General features: G+C 41.9%; 1 protein-coding gene and 1 long non-coding RNA gene across 4 annotated transcripts in view; both read left to right on the plus strand.

Annotated features, from left to right (window-relative positions):
- tab3 (TGF-beta activated kinase 1 (MAP3K7) binding protein 3) overlaps positions 1-9,005 on the plus strand; it is a 158,725-nt gene that overhangs the window by 105,852 nt on the left and 43,868 nt on the right. The window lies entirely within an intron of this gene.
- LOC122555076 overlaps positions 1-9,005 on the plus strand; it is a 24,153-nt gene that overhangs the window by 8,596 nt on the left and 6,552 nt on the right. Inside the window, exon 2 of the long non-coding RNA XR_006313152.1 lies at positions 6,121-6,130. This is a non-coding gene — a long non-coding RNA (uncharacterized LOC122555076). The remainder of the gene's footprint in view (positions 1-6,120; positions 6,131-9,005) is intronic.

Genomic DNA, 9,005 nt, shown 5'->3' on the forward strand with positions numbered 1-9,005 from the left:
TGATGTCATCTCGGCCTCAGTTCCACTTTCCTGCTCACTCTCCATTCCCTTCATTTGCTCAATGTCCCAGCATCCACTGCAATTTGAGGAAACGAATTACACAGAATCACAAACAATTGAGAGAAGTAAATTCTCATCATCGCTGTTTTAAATCAGATTCGCATTTTCTGAAAACTCTCGTCTCTTTTTCTACGTTGCCCCGCATGAGGAAAAGTCCACATCATAAGTACATTGTCAATTATCTTTCACATCTTCCAGACATCAATGAGATGTCCTTTAATTCTTCTACTCTCCAGAGAGTAGACTTGAATTGCTTAATCTCTCTTCATGTAACATACTTTTTGTCACTGGAATCAAAACTCTTCTGAACTCCGTCTAATGCAACTACATCCCTTCTGCAGTCAGCGCACCAAGCCTGTACACAATACTATCAGTTTCACTAATACGTCGCAGAGTTGCTGCACTTCTTCGCTGGATTTGTCCAGTAAACTTTTAAAAATAAACAGTGAAATGGTGCTTGCATTTTGCATTATTTGCAGTACCTGCATGCAGGTTTTATGTGATATGCACGAGGACACCCAGATCCTTCTGCATGCAATGATTCTGACATTTCTTTTCATTTGAATAACAAGTTGCCTTTCCATTCCTCTAATCAAAATGAATAACCCATACTTTACCACGTTAACTTTTATCTGACAAATGCTGGTCCATTCATCGAAACTATTCGCATCTATTTATAATTGTTTTCCAACTTTACTGCATCAACCTACTTTTTAAACGGCTTTAACATAATCTGAAAATGAGGCTGTAGTGTTTTCTATCTACTCATCCAAGTAATGCAACGCAGGATTAATAGTCAGGGCCTATGGTCTGAACTCTCTGGAACCACAAACATTGCCAAACATTAAAAAAAAGCTATTCCATTTTTCTCTGTATTTTTCTGGTTCATCAAATCTCTATCCATGCTAAGAAATTCCTCCTAAACCCCAGTGCTGTTATTTTTACAGCTTATCATTTTGTGCGACAATTTACTCAATATCATCTAGCTGACCAGGTACTTTACATCTCCAGGATACCCATTATCTACTTTGACTGTCACATCGTTAAAGAATTCGAGCAAATACATTTTTCAATCACTATTCTGACAGGGATGGATTGTGGTTTGAAAATAAAGCTGCTGCTATTAACGAATTAAGATTGCATTCTAACAACTTGTCTTAAAGCCCAACATTTTGCTCACTACTTTTTATTCATTCGTGAATATCCTTCTTTTTCGCTCTTTTACTTCTTGTGTCGCAGGCGCAATACTTCAAAAGATCTTGTCCGATTGTTGTGTAAGACACATGTGTGTCTGAATGACTTCATTCTATTCCTGGTTTAGACACACTCGATGGGCGGAACGTCCATCTGGCGTTACTACATTACAGTATCTATGGGCTGAATATCCTGAGTAAGAAAGTCAAGGTTTGCTTTCCCTCCACGTGAACATGTGTAACAAGCCTGAGGGCTTTTGAAAAGTATCTGTTTCTGTGTACCACGTTGACTGGCTGAAGGGTATCTTCATATTCCTCCATAACAGGCTGGACATACTGAACGGTCTCTTGCTGTGTCCCTGAAATGGGATGAAGGGAGTGATTGGTCTTCTCCTCTTCCCATATAATAGACAAGTGGTTGAATTATCTCCTCCTTTCTCACAAAAAAAACCCAAATGGTTTCGTCTCCGACTTCAGTTCTCGTAGAAATGGTTAAATGGGCTGAATGAATTTCGATTATTCTTGTGTCACAAACTCCAGTCACTTCGTAATCTGTTCCAGTTACTGTGTCACAGATTGGAAGAGGCTCAATAGACTGATCATGTTGCTGTGTAACAGGAAAATGATGCGGCATGGCCTACTCTGGGTCCAGAGTTACAGTGTCGGGGGTTGATAGACCTTCTCATGTGACTGCATATCAGGCTCCAGGGGAGGAATAGCTTCGTTCTGTTCTGGTGTAATAGAGTCGAAGGACTGAATATCCTTCTGCTGTTCCTGTCTCTCAGGCTGGAGAAGCGGAATGGATTACTCTCTTCCCTGTGTTAATTGGCTTATTTTGCTGACTCCTTCCAGTGCCCGATCGGAAAAGTAAGATAACCTCTCACTCTATGAACTCCAATGGGTATTAGATCAGCGAGATTATCCTTTTCTTATAGGTAAACAACCTCATTGCAGGAACAAGTTGAGGGAACCATCTCTGAGCTGCTTCCAATGTAGCAATGAGGAGACTAAATCTGCACACACGACCCCAGACGTGAAATTTGCCTGCCTGTTCTACGGTTCCCACAGTTTAGGATAGTCTCAATTGTCTGGAAGAATGCATAGCATTGTCCAAAGACCATTGTCCTTCCCTACTCCACCTGCATAACGGAATATCTGAGGAAAATGTCACAATGATGCTTGAGATAAACGAGTAACATGTGGCGAAATGATCTCAACGTCTCGGTCGGCCTCAGCAAATATCTCAACTTAATCTGCCATTAACCTCCCAAGAGCCCAAGTCATTCAGATTCCACAAATATTGAACTAGATTCTGATAGTGGATTTGCCAGAGAACAGGAGAACAGCGAATGTGTATACATTTTACATGAAGGGTCGTGGCGTTTCACCACGGAAGTATAGTGCAGTGGGGATAGGAGCAGTGTTAGAGAAACTATTGGAGAAAATTGGAATGGAGAAAACAGATGTCCATTTGGAGAGAAGACGTTTGATCAGGGATAGTCAGCATGACATTTTTCGGGATATGTCATACCTAAATAATTTTATTTATTTTAGGAAATTCGTTTCGATGGATTTTCAGCACGTCCGTTGGCATTCTTCCATATTGAAAAAGAATAAATTAAAATCACATGGTATAAACTTACATCTAGAATTATCTTAGTAGTAGGAGACAGAAGGTGGAGGCAGAATACGCTGTGTTTGAAGGCCAGTGTCCAGGAGCATGCTACAAGGATTAGTGCTGTATCCTTTATTAATTGTGCAATTCATAAAAGATTTAGATGCGTGAATGTGCATGTAAGGGAGTGTTGCAGAAGGAGGTGGAAGCACAACAGGGGAACAGGGGAGGGGCGCAGTGTGATAAGTAAGTTTGCGGTTCACAAAAAGATCGACTGAATGGTTGGTAGTAGGGAGGAAGGTCTTATATTACAGGAAGATGTAAATGCAATGGCCAGATAGTCTATCAATGGCAGATGGAGTGTACCCCTGATAAATGTGAGGTGATGCACTTTGGAAGAAGGAACCAGACAGAGCAGTACTAAGTGAATGGGAGCAGACTAGGAAGCTCAGAGAGAGCCTCTTCACACATCCTTCAATGTAACCTGACAGGCTAATTGATTAGTTCTTTAGGTAGAGGGGACCGTACGTATGGCCTTTAACCATGCAGGCATACATTATAAGATCTGTATAGAGATCTGATTTATCCAAGGTGTGCTCCGTTCTGGGAGTTGCATTACAGAAAAGATGTGGTTGCACTGGAGGCGATGCAGTGGAGATTCACCAGGATCCCTGCGATAGAGTATGTCAGCGTTGAAGAGAGGCTGGATTAGATTGGATTGTTTAATTTAGAGCAGAGCAGGACAAGGGGGCGTGATTAAGGAGATGACTATGAGGGGCAAGGACTGAATGGATCGAGAGGGGGTCAAAAATAGAGAACACACTTCTAAAGTGCAGATTCTGAGGTTTAGAGATGCTTTGAGGATTTTGTGTCCAGCTAGAGCGTGCTGGGGTTTGGAATGCGCTTCCTGAGAGACTCCTTTTACGGGTAACTTCATAAGCATTAACAAGTACTTGAATGGGCACGCTAGGCTGTGACGAAGTTTCTCCTTTCTCAATGTTATTTTGGATTTGGCTTTTTTTTTCTGAGTGGTTACAAACGACACAATCTCCGAAACGCCTGGAGTTGAAAGGCTTTCCTGACAATTTCGTATTAGCTAACATGCACTGCCTCAGGCCTAAGGCTTTCAAGCCAAAGCAATAAACAGCTGGTCAATGAAGGGGTGGGGGAAATGGAATGGCCAGTTCGCACAGCTCAGTTTGTCTATCGTTTGGTTGGGTTTTGCCGTTAGTGTGGAAAAGATTGCTGGACTCTATGAAGCAGGTCTGTACGTGTAGTCTCTCTCTCTGATTTCTATCCTGTAAGATCCTGTGTTTGATTTTACTGGCTCATTATGGGGATTTCAGCAAGTATCTGGAACAGCATCATTAAGTTGTGGTGATCTGTTAGGTTTTCGGAAAAGTTAAGCTATTTAATATTCGGTTTTCTTTTGTTGGAATTTCATTCAGTAATCTTGTAAATACATTGTGTTTTATTTAAAAGTAATTCTTGGTCCAACGGCATCTCTCTTGGAATACCCGAACATACTTAGGGTCGAGGCTATCTTCCTGACATATTTTGAGGCGCCTGGCCTGGTATGTAGTAACGTGCCATAACTTCCACATCTATGGGTCTCGTGGGAGTACGATGGTGATGCATATCTCATAGTACAGCGTCTGCTTTTCTGTGATTGCTGCTATGATGGAGGAAGATCAAGCATTGAGCAGCTGGAAACAGAAATATTGGAGTTGCTGCTGAGTAAATTGACAATTTACTACGAGTGAACGTCTGAAAGTATGTATATAGGAAAGGTAAGAGAACACAATTGCAGCTTCCTTACGGTCTGAAAACAGATAATGGAGAGGGGAGAATCGGGAAGTGGCAGAACTATGAAGCAACCGCTTTAATTCCGTTTTCACAGAAGGGAAAAATAAAACAAAAAAAATCTTTCCAGGATTATGATGAATCCACGTCTGGTGACAAAAAAGATATAGAATGTAATCAGTCAATAATACGTTTGGAGAAATTATTCGGACTGAACTGAATGGGCATAAAAAAAATTAACATAGACTTGTGAATTGGAAATATATTTGAGAAACCGACCAGTCTTAAGATTGATTGAGAATCAATGAATGCAACGCACTTGGTTTTTCAGAAAGATTTTTAATGAAGTCCCAAGCACAGTTTACAAAATCAAATGTTATGTTACAGAGGCTACTATCCCGATGAGGTTTTAGAATAGGTGAATTGCCAGAAAACATTAAATAAAAAATTCTGATGCAGATTTTATTGCCAGATGTATTTTACAGTAGTATTGCAATACAATGTAGTGATATGCTTCCATTTGTCGTCACGAAATGACGAATAATTTAAGAAGGATGCAGCTTGAAGATAGTCCATTGCTCCTGAGACAAACTCTTACTGTCAGAACATTAGCCTGGTCTGGATTAATAATGCAGTCCATTTCCACAACAATACCATGGGAACTGAGAGGAAATCACGCTCTTCAGGTTAAATCTGTGCTGCTTGACAGCTCTGCCAAAACAAAATCTTCCACGAATTTAACTAACATAATGGGACTAAGTGTTTGGTGAATGGTAACATATCAATTATTCTTCTCTTAGTGGGCTGAAAATATTTCAGTAGTTTTCCACATTATCAGGTAGATAACTGATGTGGAACTGGAATGAAAAAGCTTCCCAGTGACACGGTTTGTTGTACAGCAGAAGTCTTCAGCCGTATTGGAGGAATGGTGTTAGGCTCTATTGCCTATGTTGTATCCAGGGTGTTCAGCTGTTTCTTCATATCACGTGCAGTGAATCGAATTGGGGGAAGACTGGCTTCTTTGTTTCGATGAATATCATGACGAGGTAAGGTGGATGATCCCCTCAAACCTTCTGTCTGAGGATAGTGCAGATATTACATCGTTGTCTTTTGCACTGATGTACAGGGCTGTTACATTATTTACAATGGGATATTTGTGGGGCCGTCTCCTTCGCTGAGTTGCTGAATCGTCCACCACCATTTCTGACTGGATGTCGCTGGACTGCCGAGTTTCGATCTGATAAGGATTATTTCACGAGTCTAACAGATGTTAGCGCTGATGTTTGGAAAGCAAGCAGTCAAGTGTGGTTGCTTAAACGGATTAGCATCAGTTTTGATTAGGATCAAGTGATGACTGCAATTGCTTGAAATCAGAGTTGAGAGTGTGTTGTGCTGGAAAAGGACAGCAGGTCATGCAGCATTCGAGGAAGAGGAGAATCGATGTTTCAGGAAATTTTGAGTAAGCATAAATCTGAACCTGGTTTATCCACTGAAACATAGATTGACAGAAATGATAGACTGAGGGATCATCACGGGCGAAACATTGCAGAATTGGTCATCTGCAGCAACACGTGAATGCCCAGTTTTGAGCTGCAATATCTGGAATACAATTCAACTGCTGGTACGCTACTTCACCCGTAGTCCTATTCACCAATCACCCCTGTAATTCATGACCGACTCTGGTTTTTGTTATGGTAACACTTCAATGTTCACATGCCCATTCTTCTGAACGTCTCCCTGTAGTGTCAAGCCTCCAACTTGTCCGATTCATCATAACCATTTAGCATGTTTATCTACATCGTTTCCTGTTCAGTATGTACCACCTTCTGCGTTTAGAGTGAAAGTATTTCCCTCTGTTTCTCTCCATGAATATGAAGCAGACCTCTGTAGTGTCAGTGATGCCAGCCTAATGCAATTTCAGAACCAATTAATTTGTGCACCTTGCATTATCATTCACTTCCTGGGGAAGAGCGGCCCATGTTGGACAGGGCGTTGAGCAGCTTTGAGACACGTCTTGGAACTTTTTTTAAAGCAGACATTACTGGAAAAACAGAGCAGTTCTGACAGCATCTGTGGAGTGAAAGCACAGTTTATCTTTCGTTCCCAGTAACATTTCTTCCGGGTTCCAGTTTCTTCTTTAATTGTGGTTTCTGCTTTCCAGTGTCAACTGTTACTGATTTCTTTGAAAATGTGTTATGTGCCTGTTCATTTCTGGAGAAACACAATACAACTCCAGAGGCAGAGAACCAGATATAACATTAAAAATCCAGCGTGACTACTTTAGAAATGAAACGGTTTAGAAATTAGCCATTTAATGTCATGAAAGATGTGGAGGATGGGAGATGAGAGCAGAGGGTGGGAAAAAGAGCATAGAACATAGAAAAATACAGCGCAGTACAGGCCCTTTGGCCCTCGATGTTCCGCCGATCCAAGCCCACCTAACCTACACTAGCCCACTATCCTCCATATGCCTATTCAATGCCCGTTTAAATGCCCATAAAGAGGGAGAGTCCACCACTGCTACTGGCAGGGCATTCCATGAACTCACCACTCGCTGAGTAAAGAACCTACCCCTAACATCTGTCCTATATCTACCATCCCTTAATTTAAAGCTATGCCCCGTCGTAAAAGATGACTCCATACATGGAAAAAGGTTCTCATGGTCAACCCTATCTAAACCCCTAATCATCTTGTACACCTCTATCAAGTCACCCTTAATCCTTCTTTTCTCCAATGAAAACAGCCCCAAGTGCCTCAGCCTTTCCTAATACGATCTTCCTACCATACCAGGCAACATTCTGGTAAACCTCCTCTGCACCCGTTCCAGTGCCTCCACATCCTTTCTGTAGTATGTCGACCAAAACTGCACACAATATTCCAGATGCGGCCGCACCAGAGTCTTATGCAACTGCAACATGACCTCAGGACTCCGGAACTCAATTCCTCTACCAATAAAAGCCAGTACACCGTATGCCTTCTCTCACAACACTATTTACCTGGGTAGCAACTTTCAAATATCTGTGTACATGGACACCAAGATCCTTCTGCTCATCCACACTACCAAGTATCCGACGATTAGCCCAGTACCCCATCTTGTTGTTAGTTTTACCAAGAGTTAGAGTAGTAAGTCTGAGTACTGGGTAGTAAGTCTGTACTCTGCTCCGACCATTAGCCCAGTACCCCGTCTTTTTGTTACTCTTACCAAAGTGAATCACCTCACACTTGCCTACATTGAACTCCATTTGCCACCTTTCTGCTCAGCTCTGCAACTTATCTATATTCCGCTGTAACATGACACATCCTTCCTCACTGTCAACAACTCCTCCGACTTTCGTATTATCCACAAACTTGCTCACCCAACCTTCTAGCCCCTCCTCCAGGTCATTTATAAAAATGACAAACAGCAATGGTTCCAAAACAGATCCTTGCGGTACACCGCTAGTATCTGCACTCCAAAATTAACCTTTACCATCAACTACTACCCTCTGTCTTCTTCCTAATCCAAACCTCCAACTCACCCTCAATGCCATACCTCCGTATTTTTTGCAGTAGCCTACCATGGGGAACCTTATCAAACGCCTTACTAAAATCCATATACACCACATCTACCGCTTTACCCTCGTCTTCCTCGTTAGTCACCTTCTCAAAGAATTCAATAAGGTTTGTGAGGCAGGACCTTCCCTTCACAAAACCATGCTGTCTATTCTTGATCACATTATTCCTATCTAGATGTTCATAAATCCTATCCCTTACAATTCTCTCAAAGACTTTGCCCACAACAGAAGTGAGACTCACCGGCCTATAGTTACTAGGGTTATCCCTACTCCCCTTTTTGAACAAGGGAACCACATTTGCTATCCTCCAGTCTTCTGGCACTACTCCTGTAGACAACGAGGACATAAAAATCAAGGCCAATGGCTCTGCAATCTCCTCCCTTGCTTCCCAGAGAATCCTAGGATAAATGCCATCAGGCCCAGGGGACTTATCTATTTTCAGCCTTTCCAGAATTTCCAACACTTCTTCCCTACATAACTCACAGCCATCCATTCTAATTAATTGTGACTCAATATTCACATCGGCAACAATGTCCTGTTCCTGAATGAATACTGACGAAAAGTATTCATTCAGTGTCTTCCCAATCTCCTCAGCCTCCACACGCAACTTCCCACTACTATCCTCGACTGGACCTATTCCTACCCTAGTCATACTTTTATTGCTGACATACCTATAGAAAGCCTTAGGGTTTTCCCTAATCCTACCGACTAAGGACCTTTCATGTCCCCTCCTTGCTGATCTTAGCTCTCTCTTCAGATCCTTCCTGGCTACCTTATAAC

This window comes from Chiloscyllium plagiosum, chromosome 12, assembly GCF_004010195.1.
Source record: "Chiloscyllium plagiosum isolate BGI_BamShark_2017 chromosome 12, ASM401019v2, whole genome shotgun sequence".
NCBI lineage: Eukaryota > Metazoa > Chordata > Chondrichthyes > Orectolobiformes > Hemiscylliidae > Chiloscyllium > Chiloscyllium plagiosum.